This window comes from Anabrus simplex, chromosome 9, assembly GCF_040414725.1.
Source record: "Anabrus simplex isolate iqAnaSimp1 chromosome 9, ASM4041472v1, whole genome shotgun sequence".
NCBI lineage: Eukaryota > Metazoa > Arthropoda > Insecta > Orthoptera > Tettigoniidae > Anabrus > Anabrus simplex.
Genome location: NC_090273.1, coordinates 78,674,760 through 78,698,335, shown reverse-complemented (window position 1 = coordinate 78,698,335; position 23,576 = coordinate 78,674,760). Strand labels below are relative to the sequence as shown.

Below are 23,576 nucleotides of genomic sequence, written 5' to 3'. Positions count from 1 at the left end.
CATTTTATACCCTTCAGCAGGTGATCCATGTAAACTACGAACAACAAAGGTGAAAAATTACAGCCTTGTCTAACCCCCGTAAGTACCCTGAACCAAGAATTCATTCTACCATCAATTCTCACTGAAGCCCAATTGTCAACATAAATACCTTTGATTGATTTTAATAATCTACCTTTAATTCCATAGTCCCCCAGTATAGCGAACGTCTTTTCCCTCGGTACCCTGACATATGCCTTCTCTAGATCTACGAAACATAAACACAACTGCCTATTCCTCTCGTAGCGGTTTTCAATTACGTGGCGCATACTGAAAATCTGGTCCTGACAGCCCCTCTGTCGTCTGAAACCACACTGGTTTTCATCCAACTTCCTCTCAACGAGGAAGATGCCAGTGAATACTTTGCCTGGTATACTAATCAATGAGATACCTCGATAGTTGTTGCAATCCTTCCTGTTTCCATGCTTATAGATAGGTGCAATTACTGCTTTTGTCCAATCTGAAGGTACCTTACCAACACTCCATGCTAATTTTACTACTGTATGAAGCCATTTCATCCCTGCCTTCCCACTATAGTTCACCATTTCAGGTCTAATTTCATCTATTCCTGCTGCTTTATGACAATGGAGTTTACTTACCATCCTTTCCACTTCCTCAAGCGTAATTTCACCAACATCATTTTCCTCCTCCCCATGAGCTTGGCTGTTGGCAACACCACCAGGATGATTTCCTTTTACATTGAAAAGATGTTCAAAATATTCCCTCCACCTCTCCAGTGATTCCCTGGGATCTATTATGAGTTCACCTGAATTACTCAGAACACTGTTCATTTCCTTTTTCCCTCCCTTCCTAAGATTCTTTTAAAGGCCGAGAGGAATCGTCGTACTGACCACACGACACCTCGTAATCTGCAGGTCTTCGGGCTGAGCAGCGGTCGCTTGGTAGGCCAAGGCCCTTCAAGGGCTGTAGTGCCAAGGGGTTTGGTTTGGTTTGGTTCCTAAGATTCTTTATTACTGTCAAGAACGGTTTCCCTGCTGCTTGACGTAGCCTTTCCAGGTTATTACTAAAATCTTCCCACGACTTCTTTTTGGATTCAATAACTATTTGTTTCACTCTGTTTCTTTCATCTACGTACAAATCCCTGTCTGCCTCGGCCCTTGTTTGGAGCCATTTCTGACAAGCCTTCTTTTTATATTTACAAGCTGCTCTCACTTCATCATTCCACCAAGATGTTTGGCTTTTCCCATCTTTACACACAGTCGTTCCTAGGCATTCCCTTTCTGTTTCTACTACAGCATCCCTGTATGCCACCCATTCACTTTCTATATCCTGAACCTGCGTACTGTCTACTATTCGAAACTTCTCACTAATCATATCCATGTACTTCTGTTTAATTTCCTCGTCCTGGAGATTTTCTACCCTTATTCGTTTGCAGACAGATTTAACTTTCTCTACCCTAGGCGTAGAGATACTTAGTTCACTACAGATCACATAGTGGTCTGTATCATCGAAAAATCCCTGGAAAACTCGTACATTCCTAACAGATTTCCTGAATTTGAAGTCGGTTAAGATATAGTCTATTATGGATCTGGTACCCCTAGCCTCCCATGTGTAGCAGTGAATAGCCATATGCTTGAAGAATGTATCTGTACTGCTAAAACCATACTAGCACAGAAGTCCAGCAAACGCTTCCCATTCCCATTAACTTCCATATCTTTCCCACAATTACCAATCACCCTTTCGTATCCTTCAGTTCTGTTCCCAACTCTCGTATTGAAATCGCCCATTAGCACTATTCTATCCTTGCTGTTGACCCGGACCACAATGTCACTCAATGCTTCATAAAACTTGTCAACTTCATCCTCATCTGCACCCTCACATGGTGAATACACGGAGACAATTCTAGTCCTAATTCCTCCAACTGACAAATCTACCCACATCATTCGCTCGTTTACGTGCCTAACAGAAAGTATGTTGCGTGCAATGGTATTCCTGATAAAGAGCTCTACCCCAGACTCTGCCCTTCCCTTTCTAAGACCCGTCAAGTACACTTTATAATCTCCTATCTCTTCCTCGTTATCTCCCCTTACTTGAATACCACTTACTCCTAGCACATCCAGATGCATCCTCTTTGCTGACTCAGTCAGTACTACTTTCTTTCTTCCATAAGCCCCATTAACATTGATAGCTTCCCATCAAATTCCATTTCATTTGCCAAGTTGTTTCCAAGGAGTCCCTCGCCTGTCAAATGGGAGTGGGACTCCGTTACTCCCATAGGTCCGAGGCCTACTTAAAATGTTCTGAGCTCAGTAAATTCATGAAGAAGGATGCTACCCTACCTGCACATAGTCCACGTGAGGATCTCTCCTCTAACGGGTTACGGAGCACCGGTGAATTATATAGTCCTAGCCGCCTGAGCACATGGAGGGCTATGACTCAGAATATGTCCGAGGTGCCCACTCCCATTCCATAGCAACTGGTATCCCGACTCTCAGGACCACTTACTAGGCCACTGAGCCATTGCCCATGGTTCACAAACTAGGACGTGACTACAGTAACCCACACCATGAACCATTATGTTGAAACTAGTCCCATTAAATGTTTGTTTAATAAACACTATTCAATCTGTATTGAAAAGGTGGATTTGACTAACTTATTATTTTAATTTGGTTCAACCATCTGAGCCACTCATTTTGGCACTAGACATTATTTTTAACCGTTTACCGAGCTCGATAGCTGCAGTCGCTTAAGTGCGGCCAGTATCCAGTATTCGGGAGATAGTAGGTTTGAACCCCACTGTCGGCAGCCCTGAAAATGGTTTTCCATGGTTTCCCATTTTCACACCAGGCAAATGCTGGGGCTGTACCTTAATTAAGGCCACGGCTGCTTCCTTCCCACTCCTAGCCCTTTCCTGTCCCATCGTCGCCGTAAGACCTATCTGTGTCGGTGCGACGTAAAACAACTAGCAAAAAAAAAAAATTAAAAAAAAAAAAATTAACCGTTAACATTAACAAGTATTTTTGAGTAACCACTCCAGTTATAACCTTTAACCAAAAATAACTGTCAAGCCCATCCCTACTGCAAATCCCTATTCAGTTATTTTCATAGTGCAAATATAAATACAAAAGTTTTGAATATTGGTTTCCAATGGGAACAGTGAAAGACTTACCAAGATATTTTTTAGACTCAGCAAATTCTCTTTTGTGAACTGTATTGAGTCCATTTGGATATAAGTTAAAAGAGAAATTCATATATCGAATTGTTTATATTGTATATTGTAGGATTTTATTTTTATTGTTTTAAATATTATTTGCATGATACCAAATTGTAAATATGTCAAAGAAATAATAATGTTAGTGCTTTATTCCACAGAAATTACTTGTACATAGATACAATGTGAATTATGTGTTGCCATTATAAGTACATAAGTGTTGATAAATAAATATAGTTATATTATTTAACATTTTTATTGTAGATTTTTTTGTGTCACCTATTTAAACTACTTGGTCATCCTTATGCATTCACAACTAACACCCTTTGTAACCAAGTTACCCTCTAGTCTTGATGTTCCCCTGTGGGAGAGGAAAGGCAAGAGAGGGTTTTATTTCATTGCCGGTGCATCTAAGCACTCCTCTAACGAATTAAGGAGTAAAACTGCCCAATCTGACACCGACTAAAGATCTGTATAAATATTGTAATATATTATCACTTCCAAACCTCCGCATAAAGGCTTCTATAATTATGATCTATAAAATTCAAAACAAATTAGTCTGCTCAAACACATCAGTAAGTACCAATTCACAGATTCATAATTATGAAACAAGAATTATTTATAATATTCACTACAATCAGATTCATTCCACTAGTTATGGTCAAAACTCTCTTTGGCATTTTTCTATAACTATGTATAACTTGCTTCCAAAAAATATAAAAATGTTACCAACTCTATCTATCTTCAAAAGTAATGTAACTAAATACCTGAAGTAGTATGGTAATTATGGTTAGGAAGCTTTGTCCTATCTGATATCTTACACCATGTTAAATTATATACTTACTGTATTTTATTTTGTAATCAGATTGTGAATATAGCTGCCATTGTCATTTATTTGTATTGCACCAAGAAGAGCCTTGGCTCAGGTGCCTATATTGAAATGAAATAAAAAAAATAAAAAAAAAAGTTTAGTATTATAGCAGACTTCAGTTTAGTCCGCACTATAGGAAGTAAAGGTGATTAATTTTGAGAAGGAAGTAGCCATCCGATTCAACATAGTGAGATGGTGACACAGCACGTATCAACTGCAATGCATTGGTTTTCATGCAATAAGCTGTTGTGCAATCAGGTTAAAATTCAATTTCTCACACTAGGATTATCCAAAAATATTGAAAGTCAGTCAGTCAAACTTTTGGGTTTTCATATTGATGCCAAATTGAACTGGAAAACACACATTCATCATATTTGTAAAAAAAAAAAAATCATAAGTGGCCTACTTGATATTGAAATTGAGGGATTTAGTTAGCAGTGACTACCTTTGGTCTCTTCGAGTCACACATTACTTATGGACTGTTATTATGGGGGCATTCTTCTTAGGTATATAATATTCTTTTAATACAGGAAAAGGTTGTCCAAACAATGTGTATGTAGGGCTGGTACAGTTGACCATTGTCAACCTCTCTTCATTAAGTTTCAAAATACTGACAATTATAAATTTGTATATTTATATATCTTTGACATTTGTTAAAAATAACATAAATGAATTCAGTACTAGGGAAAACATTCACCTTCATGATACTTGGGACAAAGCAGACATTGACATCCCAATTCACAGGCTGTCAAAAAATGCTAACTCACATAAAAGCAGTTAAATTAATAAATTTCATTGTTTGTCCGTATTGAACCTGGGTTACAACTTTTATTATAATTTGGATCAACCTTATTCAATACATAAAAACTGTTGTTTAGATGAAATTACAACATATATTTCAATCAGAACTAGTTTTGACGGCCATCTGCGTCATCATCAGCTGATATAGGTTCTTGGAAAAAATGGCAATCACATAAGTTTATCTACATCAAATTGAACACAATTTAAAACCATATTAACAACTTAAAACTGTGTTATGATTATACTGTCTCAAAGTCCATATTTTCTACAAGTCCGAGACTTGCGGACCTAATTGAACTGGGAATGTTGTACTTGTTAACATCTTAAAGGACCGATTGCTCGTTTCCACCTCACTAGGATAGCTCCATTAAAGCGACTCTGAAGATTTTATTAAAGTATTTTAATACGATTCTACGTCATGTTTTAATGAGTGTGATAAATTAAGCTAATGTTTCTTCAAGATTATTTTATTTTTAAGTTGTTGTTCTTTTAAATCCACATTATTTTATAAGTGAGCAAACCAGTTTGCATATGTTTTCATCAATTTATGGTTTAAGACTCGCAAGTCTCGGACTTGTAGAAAATATGGACTTTGAGACAGTATAACCGTAACACAGTTTTAAGTTGTTAATATGGTTTTAAATTGTGTTCAATTTGACGTAGATAAACTTATGTGATTGCCAATTTTTCCAAGAAGCTATATCAGCTGATGATGACGCAGACGGCTGTCAAAACTAGTTCTGATTGAAATATATGTTGTAATTTCATCTAAATAACAGTTTTTAGGTACTGAATAAGCTGGATCCAAATTATAATAAAAGTTGTAAAAGCAGTTGTTTAAGATTATTTAATAAATATATACATGACCAAGCATGACCAACAAATGGCAAATAAGTTAATATGGGAAGGACACCTGATTCAGAAAGTGATGGAACCAACCAGAGGGAAAAATATCCTGGATGTGGTGCTGATAAAACCAGATGAGCTCTATAGGGAAACTGAAGTAATAGATGGTATTAGTGATCATGAGGCTGTTTTTGTCATAGTCAAAAATAAATGTGATAGAAAGGAAGGTCTTGAAAGTAGGACTATTAGGCAGTAGCATATGGCTGATAAAGCAGGCATGAGGCAGTTTCTAAAAAGTAACTATGATCGGTGGAAAACTGTAAATAAAACGGTAAACAGACTCTGGGATGGGTTTAAAGAAATTGTTGAGGAATGCAAAAACCGGTTTGTACCTTTAAGGAAGGTAAGGAATGGTAAAGACCCACCTTATTATAATAGAGAAATAAAGAGACTAAGAAGGAGGTGCAGACTGGAAAGAAATAGAGTTAGAAATGGCTGTGGAAGTAAGGAGAAATTGAAGGAACTTACTAGAAAATTGAATCTAGCAAAGAAGGCAGCTAAGGATAACATGATGGCAAGCATAATTGGCAGTCATACAAATTTTAGTGAAAAATGGAAGGGTATGTATAGGTATTTTAAGGCAGAAACAGGTTCCAAAAAGGACATTCCAGGAATAGTTAATGAACAAGGGGAGTGTGTATGTGAGGATCTTCAAAAGGCAGAAGTATTCAGTCAGCAGTATGTAAAGATTGTTGGTTACAAGGAAAATGTCGAGATAGAGGAGGAGACTAAGGCCAATGAAGTATTAAAATTTACATATGATAAAAATGACATTTACAATAAGATACAAAAGTTGAAAACTAGAAAAGTGGCTGGAATTGATCAGATTTCTGGGGATATACTAAAGACAATGGGTTGGGATATAGTACCATATCTGAGGTACTTATTTGATTATTGTTTGGTTGGAGGAGTTATACCAGATGAATGGAGAGTTGCTATTGTAGCCCCTGTGTATAAAGGCAAGGGTGATAGACATAAAGCTGAAAATTACAGGCCAGTAAGTTTGACATGCGTTGTATGTAAGCTTTGGGAAGGCATTCTTTCTGATTATATTAGACATGTTTGTGAAATTAATAACTGGTTCGATAGAAGGCAGTTCGGTTTTAGGAAAAGTTATTCCACTGTGGCTCAACTTGTAGGATTCCAGCAAGATATAGCAGATATCATGGATTCTGGAGGTCAAATGGACTGTATCGCGATTGACCTGTCTAAAGCATTTGATAGGGTGGATCATGGGAGACTACTGGCAAAAATGAGTGCAATTGGATTAGACAAAAGAGTGACTGAATGGTTTGCTATATTTCTAGAAAACAGATCTCAGAGAATTAGAGTAGGTGAAGCTTTATCTGACCCAGTAATAATTAAGAGGGGAATTCCTCAAGGCAGTATTATCGGACCTTTATGTTTTCTTATATATATAAATGATATGAGTAAAGGAGTGGAATCGGAGGTAAGGCTTTTTGCGGATGATGTTATTCTGTATAGAGTAATAAATAATTTACAAGATTCTGAGCAACTGCAACGTGACCTCGATAATGTTGTGAGATGGACAGCAGGCAATGGTATGTTGATAAACAGCGTTAAAAGTCAGGTTGTGACTTTCACAAATAGAAAAAGTCCTCTCAGTTTTAATTACTGCGTTGATGGGGTGAAAGTTCCTGTTGGGGATCATTGTAAGTATCTAGGTGTTAATATAAGGAAAGACCTTCATTGGGGTAATCACATAAATGGGATTGTAAATAAAGGGTACAGATCTCTGCACATGGTTATGAGGGTGTTTAGGGGTTGTAGTAAGGATGTAAAGGAGAGGGCATATAAGTCTCTGGTAAGACCCCAACTAGAGTATGGTTCCAGTGTATGGGACCCTCACCAGGATTACCTGATTCAAGAACTGGAAAAAATCCAAAGAAAAGCAGCTCGATTTATTCTGGGCGATTTCCGACAAAAGAGTAGCGTTACAAAAATTTTGCAAAGTTTGGGTTGGGAAGAACTGAGAGAAAGAAGAAGAGCTGCTCGACTAAGTGGTATGTTACATGTTATAAATCTCATTTTAGGTCCGTATTGAAAACTTTTTAACAGTTCAACAATAATAAAGGTGTTTTAATTTATTCCACCTATTCAATACTTATATTTTCACTTATAGTTGTTACATAATTAAATTCTTAGTTACATGGGACATGTTTCGCCCTCAATTAAGGGCATCTTCAGCCTAAATACAATAATCAAAAATACAACTAAATTAAAAGTGGAAGTTAAATACAATCATCAAAAATACAAATACTAAAATAAAAAGTGGAAGTTAAAAGTTTAGTCTGTTATTAAAATAACAGTTATAACACCAGACTCAGAGCCAACAGACGGGCAGCAACCAACTCAACAGTTGTAGTTAACAAATAACAACTTCCACTTACATAAAACTTATTTCTGCATCTGTTGACATTTTCTGGCAAGGATTCAGCCATTTTATTACCTACCGGTGCTAACGGCCTCTTACAATTTTTCAATAGACGCTTCTGCCTTACTTGCTAAGAATTTCATCAGCGGCCTTGAAAAGATTGTATTCATGACAATCAAGTTTATGCTTGTGTACACGCCCTCATGTTTGGCTTTTTATTACTACCACTTTGATTTTCCAATATTTTATATGAACTGTTTTAATTAGAATTTTAATAGAAGTTTTAGTCTCCGACAAGATTATAGTTTAATCATAAGACAGTTTTCCATTAGCATCTTTTTATTTTATCATTTTTCACATTTTTATTGTTCCGAATTTTAATAACAGACTAAACTTTTAACTTCCACTTTTTATTTTAGTTGTATTTTTGATGATTGTATTTAACTTCCACTTTTAATTTAGTTGTATTTTTGATTATTGTATTTAGGCTGAAGATGCCCTTAATTGAGGGCGAAACATGTCCCATGTAACTAAGAATTTAATTATGTAACAACTATAAGTGAAAATATAAGTGTTGAATAGGTGGAATAAATTAAAACACCTTTATTATTGTTGAACTGTTAAGTGGTATGTTCCGAGCTGTCAGCGGAGAGATGGTGTGGATTAACATTAGTAGACAAATAAGTTTGAGTGGCGTTTATAAAAGTAGGAAAGATCACAATATGAAGATAAAGTTGGAATTCAAGAGGACAAACTGGGGCGAATATTCATTTATAGGAAGGGGAGTTAGGGATTGGAATAACTTACCAAGGGAGACGTTTAATGAATTTCCAATTTCTTTGAAATCATTTAGGAAAAGGCTAGGAAAACAACAGATAGGGAATCTGCCACCTGGGCGACTGCCCTAAATGCAGATCAGTATTGACTGATTGATTCTGCACGGTCCGCTCCTTTAAGTAATTTTTGTTGTGATTATTCGGGATTGACAGACTGGGGAATTTTATATCATGTAATTATTTATATTTTCTGTGTTGGGTTATATTTTTTTGTGTATGAATTTTGGAATTATTTCATTTTAATATGGTTTTATTTGATTGTTGTGGTAATTCTGGCACATACTGTACCACACGCGCCAGATCGGCGTGGGATGTTTCCGGTTTCATAATACTGCATTGATTTCGACGTTTCTGGATGCTACTTGATGTTCTTTATCAGATTTTGTTCCTGGGCCCCTATTGGTCATTATAAAATTAATTGTGATTGGTGGGTGAAGGAAAAATAACGGACGTTCATTGGTTGTTTTACGATTTCCTAATTTCCAGAGAGAAGCACTTTGCTAAAGCCTAGCTCTTCCGAGGCGTCTTTGAATCGTGACCACTGAAGGGAGAAGTTGCCCTTTGCAGGAGACGGGTCTTCCTGGCCTCTCCAACAGGTAAGCACTTAGTTGTTTTTCATTTTTCAGGTTATCTTCAAATGTAGTATTCCATTTAATTTCTTTTGCCAGAGCTTACCCGTTTTTTCCTTCAATCGCCAACATTTCAGTAAAATGACTTATCCTACCGGCAAGTCATATCAGAGTAATGTTAAGAGACAGTTCCCATTTCTTTTGTTGATTTTGTAAATTAGACATTCACCTTTTGATGTAATCATAATATGTAAATTTCACCTTTGGGCTGTCTCGTTTATCCCGCTTCATCTTGGAGTATTCACTTTTAGGATGGGCACCCTTTCTCAGAAGTGTTTTTGAGGGGGCTACCTACTGAAGGTGCTCTGCACCAAGATTATCTTTTAAACATATCTTATTGTCACCATAAGACCTATCTGTGTCGGTGCAACATAAAGCAAACAGCAAAAAATAAATAAAAAAATAAAAAAACGTTACTTCTTTCTTACATGTATCTTTATGATTGTATTATGTCATTCTGCGTCGTCTTAGAGTATTCACATTTAGGACGGGCACCCTTTCTCAGAAGTATTTTTGAGGGGATTGCCTCCTAAAGGTGCCCTGCACCAGAATTTTTATTTTATATGTTGTTTCCTTTCCTTACATGTACATATTTATGGCTGTATAATATTTCTTTCCGTTAGTATTGTATGATTTAAATGTTTCATCATGAACAGTGGAAGGTAGTATGAATTGTTCAGGCCTAGAGGTTTAAATAACCTAACTTTTACCCTCGTGGTAAATTGTAACCATTTTCGATTTTTAAAGATATTCTGTTTAATTATTTGCGCTCTAATTTGAATATGAATTGTTAAGTAAAGTTTAGGATTACATTTGACTTCGCTTCTTCAGCATTGCCAATACCTTTCACCGCCTGGATATGGTTCCAGCCGCTTCCCTGTCATCCTTTCTTAGCCGTCGTGTTGGTTAACCTGTTTGTTATTGTTTTCGGTGTTTTATGTGCGTATGGTTTCAATTTCATACATATTATTATTATCATCATGTCTGCGTTAATTGGTGTTAGTATGTAACTATGTGAATGCACAACGGTAGCAAATATTATTATTATAATTTTTATTATTCCTATTACTTGTAACCTTACTTATCACGGAGGTTACAATTTTAAAAGGAAAATGTATGATTGGTTAATAGAAAATCCATTTTACAATACCTCTGAATTCTTAGAAATGCATAACATTAGTATTAAGTTTTAATAAAAGGTGTATGTTCATTTAGCCTTAGTAATGTTAAGTACTAAATTAATATCAGTTCACGAAGCCTATTTCATTGTATATGGTAAATGGCAAATAAAGGTTCTTGATTCTTATAAGCAGATTCAGTTAAGTTTGCAGTGATAGAAAATTGCGGACGTTGGCCACCCATCCCATGAGTGACCACGCCCGATGTTGCTTAATGATGTTTGTTGGGTGGCGCCTGCCTCGGCTTTCCTGCTTAGTTCCAGTGCATTGAAATTAGTGCAGTTAGTAGTTGTATAGATAGTTTCAGTATGTCTGTTGGTGGATTAGAGGTTGGAGGTGTTATATTAAGGTCTAGTAATTTAGGTATCTGCCTTTGGGAGTGGCAGACCCATCGTACAAACAGCCTAAAAATTTAGTACGAGTGAATCGAGGCTTCAGAAAATGCTAGGGCGTCACCTTGAAGTGACACGCAGTTCCTGATGCTCTGGGGGAACTGTGAGAAATGGGCTACCAGACATCACAAAAATCGGTATCATCATTGTCATGACTTTGAATGGCAAGGTAGAAGAACTGGTAGAGTATATGGAGAAGAAAGACGTAGCGATGATGGGAATGAGTGGGACAAAATAGAAGAGGAAAGGTCAAAAAGAATTGAAGAAAGGGTATAGATTTTATTGGAGTGGAGGAAAGATGGCAACAAATAGTGTTGGTGTTATATTGAGAGAAGACCTAGTGCAATATGTGGACAAGGTTGACCAGATTAGTGACAGAATAATTAAAGTTAGACTTGGAATTGAGAGTGGAATCAAGGATTCTATACAGGTTTATGCACCCCAATCAGGGAATGCAGATGAATGTTTAGAAGAGTTTTTAGAAGAACTGGAAAGTTATATTGAAGACAAAGAGGTTATAATAATGGGAGACACGAATGCACATGTTGGAATAGACAGACAGGTAAAAGAAGAGATAATTTATTGGTCCCTATAGTTATGGGAACCAAGATGAAGAAGGAGATTTGGTAATAGATTTTTGTAGAAGGAATGGATTAATTATTGGAAATACATGGTTTATAAAAAGGAACTCTCAAAAAATAACTAGATATGGTTGGGGAGATAGAAAGACAAAGACAATGATTGATCTTATTCTGGTGGAGAAGGAGAAACGTAGACAATTGGAAGATGTGACAGCAATGCGAAGAGCAGATTTCAAAGGAGACCATAAAGTGGTGGTAGCCAAATCAGACTTGGTAAAATAATGAAGTTAATAGAAAAAAGGGAAAGAAAAATAAAGGGATGGAAGTTAAAAGAGAAAGAAATAAGGGAAAAGTTTCAAGAGGATCTGAAGAAAAAATTCCCAAGGATGACGTGAACAGTGTGGAAGAGGAATGGACATGTTTCAGAAGTGGTTTTGTAAAGTGTGCAGTAAACACCTGTGGAAGACTATCAGGGAGGAAAAAGCGAAAGGAGACTCCTTGGTGGAACAGCAGGGTAATTGAAACATTTAAAGAGAAACAAATGGCTTCGAGGAAGTGGATAGGCAGCAGTAGTACAGAGAATTGGAAGAAATATAAAGAAGCCAAAAGGTATGTAAGAAAGTAGTACAAGAAGAGAAACAGAAGAACTGGCAAAGTTTCACAGAAACTTCACTGGAGGGTATAAAGGGAAGTAAAAAGGTTTTGTATGGTTTGGTGAACAATAGTTTACGAAGTAAGGAAGATACAAAATTTGTAAAAACTGATACAGGGCAGATATTGATGCAAAGAAATGACATATTAAAAAGATGGTAAGAATACTTTGCAGAATTGCTAAATGTTAAATACAGTGAACTGGTATGTGAGAAGGAGGAAGAAGAAACAATGGGGGGAGAAGAAGAACAAGAAAAGGAGATATTGATGATAGAAGTAGAGGAAGCCATACAAAAGATGAAGAGCGGTAAAGCAGCAGGAGTGGATGAGGTAACTACGGAAATGATAAAAGCAGCAGGACCAATAGGGCTACAGTGGCTGTATAGGTTAGTTAGAATAATCTGGAGGAAGAAAGAGATCCCCTTGTTACCACATTTTTAGACAAGAACATTCAAGAAAGTGTATAAATTACATCTATTTGTTTGTAAGACTTTATTTTTAAGAATATCTTAACTATTTCCTACATCATCCTGACATTCATTTGTAATTTTTTTTTAAAATCAACCACAATTAAGAACAATCAGGATCCTGATTTTTTTTCTTTCAGATTGAGATTTAGGCTGAAGATGCCCTTAAATAAAGGGCAAAACATGTCCCTATAATTTAAAATCACTTTTTATGTATTGAATAGGTGGAATAAATAAACATTAATATTTCTTTGACTTTAAGTAGGAACTTGGCGACCGCCAGTATTCCTAAAACTCTCAGCACGAACAGATAACATCTCAGCGGTCTAAGGGGTAAATGTCAGTACTTTTTTGTTTAACTCGATTAGTCAGTTCCATCCTTTCAAATAATAATACTTATCAAATAAAATTTCTTTAATTACAGACTTTCAACACACACTCGGCATTCTGACTACACACAACATCTATCAAAAGTTTGATTGTTCCCTTTCGACCATCTTGTTTGTCTCGGCACATTCCAACATCGACAAGCTACGCTAATTCCACCTTTATTTCTCCATCAACACTCTACAATGATGGAAGATGGCGCATCTGAGTTCATGACAACTTTAATTATATTGTTGTTGTTATTGTTGTTGTTGTTGTTGTTGTTGTTGTTGTTGTTGTTGTTGTTGTTTAAAATTTAACACTTGAACTCTTCTCCAAGGACTGCATCAAATGCTAACACTCCAACATATACAAGCATGTCAAACAAATTGTTAATCTCTTGAACCCAGGATTCTAACCAGATGATTTTATATTTTTAATGTTATTATTTACATATTTTAATAATATTGCCAATTGATATCTTAGTTGGAATGTATTTTCTTATAATCATACTGAAAAAGTGTAACAGTTTTTAACATTACATAATATTGCCACCATATGTCATGTCATTATATTAGGTACATTTGATACAATCAGTCTTTAATCATAGCTAGCCGGACTGAGTGGCTCAGACGGTTAAGGCGCTGGCCTTCTCACCCCAACTTGGCAGGTTCGATCCTGGCTCAGTCCGGTGGTATTTTAAGGTACCCAAATACGACAGCCCCGTGTCGGTAGATTTACTGGCACGTAAAAGAACTCCTGCGGGACTAAATTCCGGCACCTCAGCGTCTCCGAACACCTTAAAAAGTAGTTAGTGGGACGTAAAGCAATTAACATTATTATTATTAATCATAGCTATTGCTATAATTTTGTCAGTTCAATACATTACCGTAATTTTACATTGCAATTCTTCTATAATGACTGCTTATCTAATTTTAAGTGTATAGATGTATAATCTTAGTAACTTATAAGTTAACTTTAAATCAGGTGCCTGATTTAAACTTGAGGAGATACAATGGCTGATGATGCCTGCAAAGAGAGGTGAAACATGTCCAATTTCATCTCAAATAATAAGGATAAGGTCCTGAAATTTTTCTTTAAGACTTTAATATTGTTATGTGTAGACCACACAGCACACGTCACAATGAGAGGTTAACTTCATGGACACCGTAATGAATTGCAAATTTTTTACCAGGCACAATGTATCTGTTTTAACCACATCTTCATGTGCCGTCCTGACAGTGTCCAACAACATTTCAGGATGATTTTAACAAGCACTACGAGAGCATTTCATTTATTACGTTGATTGATGTTGAGACAGCATCTAGCAGTTCTGCGTCAGCTGGTGGTTATTTACAATGGCATCCAGTGACTTGCATGCAGCTAACACCACTCAACTAGATTTGGTGACTGACTACAAGATCAACATTTACCAGTCCCCTTTTTACAATTAAAATTGTAACGATTAGCAGTGATGGAACTAACAGTTCTTTGAATATTAGTACATGAAAGAGTCTTGATGATCAGCATACTCAAGATGCTAAGAATTTAGAGCCTAATTTATTTTCAAATTTACTCAAATTCATCCCACGTTTTTAATGTCAATTGTATATTTGTTCATTTGTTTTATGTCAATTGTGTGTATGTACATTTGTTTAGTTATTAGTTTTTCATCATTGCCATAAGACCTATCTGTGTCGGCGCGAGGTAAAGCCACTAGCAAAACAAGTAGTTATTAGATGTTTACATTAAGGCTGAAGATGGCCAGCCCAGGCTGAAACTAGTCCCTAGTTAGTGTAATTCAAAATATTGCATATTATAGTATTGAAATGTGGACCATTATGACATTAATTTAATAATTATTATTTTGATCGTGGGGTGTACAAAATTCCCTGTACTTGCAGCAAGGTATACATTTTCCAAACATGCTGGTTCATTGGTACTCGTATCAAGGAACACAAACAAAATATTCGTCTCAACCAACCAGACAAGTCAGCAATAGCTGAGCACGCTGTATCGTCGGGTCATGATGTGTTCCAAGATGCTCGAGCTCTTACCCACACTAGACACTATAGGTCCAGGATTATACGAGAAGCTGTGGGAATAGGTAGAAATTCTAACAATTTCAACAGGGACACTGACTATCAATTAAGTAATACATGGTTGCCAGCCACTAAGAATTTACGTAGGTAGTTCGCTTCCCTGTCACTTCACTATTGTTATTTCATTTCAGTGTTTTCCAAATTCATACGTTCCTCATCACCTGATGTTTCATTCCAGGCTTGTGTCAGTGTCATGCTTTGATAATGTGTGTACACCTGTTATGTAACCCTCACTCAGATTGATTCTGATGGTGCCGTAGTTTCTGCTTCGAATGCTAGCGCTGTCCCATGTTCGGTGAGCCATCTGGTGACATTACTTCTGTTACTAATGTCTAAATTCAAACTTTCATTCTTGGAGAAGTCTTCCTTATGAACAGTTGATATTTTCTTCTGAAGATGCAAAGCTTTCTCTACGAAAGGTAAAGAATTTCACCTTATTTTCTCGACATGGCATAAGCCCAAAAACCTATATCATGTCTATAATTACAGACTGTGAAAGCATCAATGATAACATTTTAATTTTAATTTGTGACTTTTAGCATTTAAAATAATTTGCTATTTTACAAAATAATTGGTTCTTAAAATTCTCATCGCGAAGCCTTGACCTCATGGAGGAAAGTATATCCTTACATTAGCTGAACAGATGCTGTACAGGGACACTTGAAGGAATAAATATGTTTAATTTTAAGAATATCCCCAGGAGTGGTGAATATGTAGGATAAGTTCATTGTCTTTAACAGAAGTATTCAAGAGGTAAGAAAGAACCTCATATGGCAATGGTGAAGCTATTGATTCTATTGTAGAAGACCTGAAAAAAGTGATCTTCTGATCACTTAATTTCTTCCCATTTCTGCTTCCATGTGATTTATATTGATTGCTAGAATGTGACCATTTCAATTTAATTTCAAGAAGTAAATTACTAGTCCCATTTTCACACCAAGCAAATGCTGGGGCTGTACCTTTATTAAGGTCATGGCCACTTCCTTCTCAGTTCTAGTGCTTTCCCATCCTTGCGTCGCTGAAAACTTTCAATGTGTTAGTGTAACATTAAACCGCTAGAAAAAAAAAAAATTTGCAAAGAGTTGTGTTTACAAGTTAAAATGACTTTTTTTTTTTTTTTTTTTTTAGAATTTGTTTTACCTCGCACCGACACAGATAGTCTTATGGCGACGATAGGATAGGAATGGTTTAGGAGTGGGAAGGAATCGGCCGTGGCCTCAATTAATGTACAGCCCCAGCATTTGCCTGGTATGAAAATGGGAAACCACGGAAAACCATCTTCACAGCTGCCGACAGTGGGGTTCGAACCCACTATCACTCGGATGCAAGCTCACAGCTGCGTGCCCCTAACCGCATAGCCAACTCGCCCGGTAGTTAAAATGTTTGTTATGAGTAGCCTAATTCAGTTACTTTCACTCAGTTAATTCTCAGCTCTGTATTACCATACTTATTTCAAATTTACAAAGAAATTGATTTTCCAAATGGCATTCTTTGTAGATTATCTCATTCATTTTTGTTTCTTCAGTAATCAGCCTGAAGCTGGTTTGGTTCATCAAAAATCTTTGCCATAAGTTAATATGGATATAGGAAACCCAAAACACTGCTATAATAAGGCATAGTTTATGAAGTACCATTACTTTCTTCATTAAGTCGTAAGTGCTGCTGCAACTCTACTGATCGTTTCAAAGCATCAAACTGGAGCAAGCATGTTTCAAATGCCATTACCAATGCTAGGATTGTTAGGTAAACATACTGCCGTTGACTAAAACTAGAATACCTAAAGAGTTACATTATGGTTATCTTCAATCATCGTCATCATCATTCCCTTATCCGGTTCCTGCTGGGTCGGTGCATTTATGGCACTTCTCCCCCTTCCTCTCTCCTTTCACCATTCCTTTTCCATCATTTTGTCCCAGATTTCAAATACCAAATAAATTGTTAAGATTTCAGTATCCTTCACTTAATGCTAAGGCCTCATACATGTGGTGTATGTGCCAGGCTATTGAATCAAATTATGTTGAAATTGTATATTATGATACAGTAAACCAGGCTCACTTCATCCACATGCAAAATGTATCTAGATTTGCTGGTGAATGATTGTACTGCTGCACCCATCATTTGAGCATGTTCCAGATATTTTCAATTGGCAATCTTGATACAATGTTTCATAGAAAAAAGCATGCATTGGTGCTACAGTATGTGGCCTGGCTTTATTTTGCTGAAAAATGGTCCTGGCGATGCCTTAAAGATATGGAAGAGTGAGCGGTACAGAAGAGTGTTAGATTAAGTGGCTTTTCTTAATGGTAGCACTGAGTCGCATGGGAGATGATGATCTACTACTGTACTTGATTGCATTCCAGACCAGGTCGTCATATGTTGGTGCAGTATGCTTGAGGAGAATGCACTCAGCCTGATACCTTTCCCATGTTGTCTGTGGATACTGATCCTGCTATTATTTTTGCCTCAGCAGAAATGTAGTTCTTACAAAAGGTCAATATCTACTCATCTTTTCATTCAGGCTACCTGCAGAGACCAAGTTAATTCAATTTCAGCTTCTTCTGGGCTTTGATCTGCACCCACTACTCCCTCAATCTTTCATTCAGTTCATTCTGTATTTTTCTTGTTTCTCCCATCTATGATGGTTGAGTTCTGGATCTAATATTTTCTTGCACACTCTTAGTGTTTGAGATTGCTGATTTCTGTTTTGCATAGTATTCCTATATTTTCTAGGTCCTTTTTCACCATCTGATGCCTGAGTACCATAGCTCACTTGATCTCAAAGACCTCTCTGTGTGATTGGTTAACCTTCCTGGGTCTGTTCTGTAGATGTATCCTAAGAGCATGGCCCTTATATACTGGACAGTGTCTTGAGATTTTTTGCACCTTGAGAGACAATTCCTGATTAGTTTTCTTTCTGTACATTCCATCTTCAGGTTCTTTGAGGCCCCAAGATCTTTCTCAGAATCTTTCTCTCCACTATTTCCAAGTTCTTGATCAATCATGATTTTGTCAGATTCAGGTATTCATCTGCATATAAGGCTTCCAGATAGACACCCCCTGTGGGTGGGGGCAGTAGAATAACACCCACACTTACACCGTATGAATGATCCTGGGCATCATATGGGATAACTGAAATTGATTTAGTTGAGCTGGAACTATCTGCTTTTGATTTGGAATTTTGCATTAGGCTGGTGATACACACCTTGGCGAGATGACCTTCTCTTCCACAAGATTCACATCTAACATCATACCTACTAACTCAGCATTCTGACACACGATAATTCAGCTTAGCACATCGGAAACAGAGGTTATCATTCCTAATCTTCTGAAATCAGGTCTGATTCTTCCACTAGAGAGAGAACGTTGACCATATCGGATACTTTGATTCGGTGAACGTGTGTTGCATGGCTGGTAAGGGCTCAACAAATGGTTACTCTTGCTATAATTGGGGCTAGGAGAACGATAACGAAAACTGTGATCTCGTCGAGATCGGTGATCTGCGCCAGCAGTAACCTTATATGTATCGCTGTTGTCGAATTCAGATGCCGACGAAGAGGCTTGTCTGGTAAATTCCCTACTTTTGATTCTAGATGTTTCCAATAATGTTGCCTTAGCTAGGATTTCATCAAAAGTGGTAATATTAGATTGCAGTGACTGTTCACATAACCAATTGTCTCATAAACCTCTTATGAACTGGGCTCTTGGAAATACATCTGAAATTGAAACTGTACGTTGACATTGGCATTTGACTGTGAATTTGCACTCAGCTAAATTGCGTTGAAGAGTTGCGACAAAATCGGTGATAGACTGATATACATTTAAAAAATAATGCTGAGAAATAATGGCACTTTTCTTGGGAACAAGCATTTGGCTGTACAGTTTAACCAGATCTGTAAATGACTGAGTTCTGATTGATTTTTCTAGGCCTAGAAATGCAGATAGACTGTTGTAATGCACAGAGCCTATAGAGACGCATAGTAGCTGTGCATTTTTTTTCCTCATCTGTGATATTTTTCATTGCTAAGTAATTCTCAAACCTCTCCATATAGCATGTAAATTTTTCCTTCCTAGAATAAAAATTTTCAAATGGATCTATGCTTGAACAGTTACCGGAATGCGAGACTTCTCTTCCTGATTCTCTTTGGAATGTTGTTATAAACTGAGTAAGCAGGATTTGTTGTTGACGGTTGAATGCATCTAATAGTTTAGCAAATTGTTCTGAATCCATTCTTCTGAGTGTAACCTAATTGTGTCAACACAGCGGTAAATATTTTTGGTGGTCGATTGACAGTACTGTGCAGGATATTAGCAATACTTATTTATACTTTCACCTTGTCGCCAACTGTTATGTTCTGAACACTCTACTAAATATACTTATCCAGTACTTAACATTATTTTATTAGGATATGCATTTGTTGCACAGCATGGCACAACTACTATACGCAGACCTTTTCTTGATCCCTGAGCTCCCTAGTGCTAAATAGGTAGACCTCGGTTATCTTCGACATCCATATTGGCAACCTTTGAAACACAAAATATGAATCGCTTATTCATCGCTGTGTGACATCTGGCTTACACTTTACAAACTAGTACTGTTGTTGTTCACACAGCAAAGCCAAACTATATAATTCATGCTAGTAACAAGATTTGCATCGAGAAATGTTATATAATGTTAAATAATGTATGTGTGACAAAGTTGTTGACGTAAGATAATAAAGGTTTAGACAATTCATATCGATCGATCATATTATCGATTCAATTCAGATTTAATTTCCATCCAGTTGGCAGTATAACTGGAACCGGCAGCGCTCCCTCCTTACTCCTCACCCCGTAGAAATCGGGCTCAAGAAAAGGTTCGCGTATCTTCATTACAATGAAAGTTCTAATGAGAAGAACAGCTGTTCTCTCCGAAGAGTATACAGCTCTGTGTCGTTACGCTGTTGTTACTAGTGCACTCACTGTATTTTTTTTTTAAATACACTACAGTTACCTAGTTGTACTTCCTCTTAAAACAATAATCACCACCACCTTCCAGATAGACCACCATCTGGTAATGTCTCAGTTTTGTGTTGACTGAGATATTCTTGTAGGTGGCCATGGTTGGTTTGTATTCCATATTCATCTTGTTGTTCTTAGATACCAGTGCACCTTTTTCTGACAGGTTGCTTCCTGTCTATTCTCCCAGGTATTTAAATCTTCACTTTCTAGACCCCTTCCTCTTATATGGTTATGCAACTGGGTGCTGATATGATATTGGTCATGAACTGTGTCTTCTCAAAGGAGATTTGAAAGCCTGCCTTACGTGCTTGTTCCTGGAGTTGGGAAATCTGGTTCCGTGCGTCCTCTAATGATTTTGATAAAACCACAATATCATCTGCAAAGGCTAGACAATTGACTTCAATTTCTTTGTTCTTATATCCCATTCATGTACAGCATATTCCTTGCCCTCTTTTTGGTGTCACTTTCTAATCACTTTGTCAAGCATACAGTTGAAAAGGAGGGGAAAGTCCATATCCCTGCTGACCCATATTTTAATCCCAAAAGAATCTGATAATGTCCTCTGAACTTGTCCTTGGATGATGTATCATTTAAACTTTGTTTGATCAATACTATTTTCTCTCCTCTAAGATTTGGAGTAGTGCTTCTTTATTTACTGAATCGTAGACCTCCTTGAAATCCATGAATCTGAACACAAATTTCTAATTCCTCTTGTCTTTAGTATGTGATGATCAACTTCAGATTCAGGATCTGTTCTGTGCATGACCTGCCTTTTCTAAAACAACTTGATATTCACCAATTGGCACCTCCATTTGTTTTTCCACCCTTTTTAGCAATGCCTTTGAAAGTATCTTGTTTATCTCTGGTAGTTGAATACACCTGTAGTATTACCTGCCTGTTGTAAAAGGTGACTAAAAGGGAGACCAGGGGCTCTTAACTTGGGAGCGTGGGTTGGCAAAAACGGTTCCACTATCTCAGCCTGGCATTGCTTCAATTCACTTGTGCCAGTCTCGCTTAATCCTTCCTATCTGGCCTCCATTGGTCAACTCTTGTTCTTTTCCAACCCTGATGATATTAGGTTTGTGAGGCCTATGGAGTCTTTTGTTTTCTTGCCCTTTGTGGCCTTTATTTTTCTTTTGCTGATACCTTCATTCTGTTATACTTTCTCTTAAAATAATAATTGTTTACGTACATATTTCCTGCTGCTCCTGTTGGAGCATAGGGCTTCTGTGAAACACTTCCGTCTGGTCCTATTGATGGCCAGCCTCTTCACTTCATTCTAAGACTTCGCCATTCCTGAGTATTCCTCCTCAATCGTCTTCTTCCAAGTCTTCTTCAGATGGCCATGTTTTTGAGCACCTTGGGATTTCCAGTTGAATGCTGCTTTTTTAAAAATCTCCAGTGGGCTTCCTTGGAGTGTGGCATATCCAACACCACTTTTTCTCCTTTATCTGGATTTCAACTGGCTGCTGATTAGTTTCCTCCTATAGATGTTCAATATGACATCTGTTCCTCTTCTGTTGATGATACGTCTTAAGCAATGATTCATAACATTTGTGATAAAAAGTCATAACTTAGGCCTTCCAGAAATGTTCCTGTTCATCCAAATAGGGTACAGTTGAACAGTTGAACAAAGGCACTATTTGCTTTCCTAATATGGCTCTTGATGTCCTCTTCTGCCCCTCCAGTTGTAGTAATACTTCCAAGATATAGAAAGAAGTCTACTCTCTCTCTCCCTCTCTCTCTTTTTATTTTTTATTTTACATTGCACTGACACAAATATCAGCAATCGTGGGATAGGGCTAGGAGTGGGAAGGAAGCGCCCATGGCCTTATTAAGCTACAGCCCCAGCCCTCCGACTGACTGAACTTAGGGGCATGCTCTGCCTATTTATATAAATATTACGAGGATCTAGCCCCTGACATCTTCTACCACTATGAAGAATAACGTCTAGACACCATTTGAATCCCTTATTGGCTACATACAAGATAAAATCAATATTACATCAAAATCCTATTTTTGAAACAAAGAAATTTTGGTGGATGGAGCCAACAATATAAAATTTTAATGTAATTTCACCATATTTTATCTGTACTGTCTAAAATACATGTTTTACATTCAGTTATCTCACAAGAGACCTAACAGACCTGGTGTGAAAATGTGAAACCACCTTCATGGTTGCTGACAGTGGGGTTTGAACCCACTATCTCCCGAATGCATGCTCTCATCTGTGCGACCCTAACAGCATGGCCATCTTGCTTGGTTTACTTGTTCTATATCTTTGCCATGTATAGACAGTTTATCATCAACCTTGAAGTTGACCCTCATATCCTTCGTCTTATTAAAGTTTAATTTAAACCTAACAGCCTCTGCCTCCTTCTTCAACAGCTTCATCATCATCAGTTTTCCACTCCAGTTGCCCGGGTGTGGTTTACGAGCACTCTCCACTTCTGTATGTCCATGTACCACTCTTCTCTCAAGACGACATCCCAGCTGACTCCTCTTGTTCCTATGTCCTCTTTCACTTGGTCCAGCCATCTCTTCCTAGGTCTTCCTACTGGTTGTTTTCCGGCCACAACTGTGTGTAGCCATTGTTTTGCTGTCCTTCTATCGTCCATTCGTTTGACATGGCCAAACCATTTCAAACGGGCCCTTGTCACTTTTTCATTCAGGGATGGGTACACACCAGCTTCCTCCCTTATTCTTTCATTCCTTACCCTGTCCCTTTTTGTCTTCTGTACCATAGTTCATAGGAACTTCATTTCTGCGGCTTGTAGTTTCCTATCCACTTCTTGGGTTGTTGTGCAGGTTTCTAGACCATATGTTGTTATGGGGATGAAGTATGATTGGAATAGAATCTGCTTTGATTTTACGGGAACTTGTTCATTCCAGAGGAGGTTCCGAACTTGATGGTAAAACTGAGCTGATTTTTGAATGCGGTTGTTAATCTCATGCTGTATTCTGTTATTACTTGAAATGATGCACCCAAGATATTTATATTGGTCTACTGTTTCCAGCTGTGTACCTTCCAGCATTATTTTTCCTTTCTTCTTCTGCCTATTGACAGACATAGTAACAGTTTTCAATTTATTTATTGTTAATCCGTGTGCTTTCAAATGTTCATTCCAGGTGTTCAGCCTCTCTTGGACTTCCTTCTCTGTATTTCTCCAAATTACTACATCATCTGCAAATGCA

The 23,576-nt window shown here is 37.2% G+C and overlaps 1 protein-coding gene across 2 annotated transcripts in view; it reads left to right on the top strand.

Moving 5' to 3' along the window:
* Nucleotides 1-23,576, top strand: part of LOC136881242 (L-2-hydroxyglutarate dehydrogenase, mitochondrial) — a 182,947-nt gene that overhangs the window by 12,944 nt on the left and 146,427 nt on the right. The window contains exon 2 of one of the 2 annotated variants that reach the window (XM_067153993.2): nucleotides 9,504-9,613. The gene's annotated coding sequence lies outside the window, so the exon portion shown is untranslated. Of the gene's footprint in view, nucleotides 1-9,436; nucleotides 9,614-23,576 lie in introns of those variants that run through there. The other variant, XM_067153994.2, reaches the window with a different exon arrangement.